Below are 782 nucleotides of genomic sequence, written 5' to 3' on the forward strand. Positions count from 1 at the left end.
CCCCCTCCTCGTCTCCGCTGTAGGCCACTGGATGGTCATTTGCATCTCCCTAAATGTGCTCGGCTCCTCTCAGCTGAGAGAGAAAAAATAAATTGTATTTGGCTGAAAGAGTTGCTGTCCCTCTTTTCTGAGAAGCCCTGAGAGGCTGCCTTAATTCCCAAGACCATTCAGGTTCTCACTACCTTTGACTAAATTCTCAGCTATGACCCCAGAGGCAAACACTCTCTGTTTCCACAGCTGATAGGGCCATTACCTGAAGCTCTCTTTAGAGAGGGCATAAGGGAATAAGAAAAAAGAAAAAAAACCCGGGTGCTGTGGCTCACGCCTGTAATCCCAGCATTTTGGGAGGCCGAGGCGGGCGGATCACGAGATCAGGAGACTGAGACCATCCTCATCCTGGCTAACACGGTGAAACCCCATCTCTACTAAAAATTCAAAAAATTAGCCGGGCGTGGTGGCGGGTGCCTGTGGTCTCAGCTGCTCGGGAGGCTGAGGCAGGAGAATGGCGTGAACCCAGGAGTGAGCTGAGATCACACCACTGCACTCCAGCCTGGGCGACAGAGCGAGACTCCATCTCAAAAACAAAGAAAAAAAGAAAAAAGAAAGAAAGAGTAGAGGGAGGGGAGAGAAAAGAAAAAGAGAGAAAGAAAAATAAAAGGAAAGGGAAAGAAGGGACGGATTGAGGAAGGGAAGAAAGAAAGAGGATGGGAGGGAGAGAAAGAAAGAAAGTTTCACCAACTTCTCTCGGAGGAAGACATCAAAGGTAGCAGAGAATGACTGAT

This window comes from Mandrillus leucophaeus, unplaced genomic scaffold (assembly GCF_000951045.1).
Source record: "Mandrillus leucophaeus isolate KB7577 unplaced genomic scaffold, Mleu.le_1.0 Scaffold71, whole genome shotgun sequence".
Taxonomy (NCBI): domain Eukaryota; kingdom Metazoa; phylum Chordata; class Mammalia; order Primates; family Cercopithecidae; genus Mandrillus; species Mandrillus leucophaeus.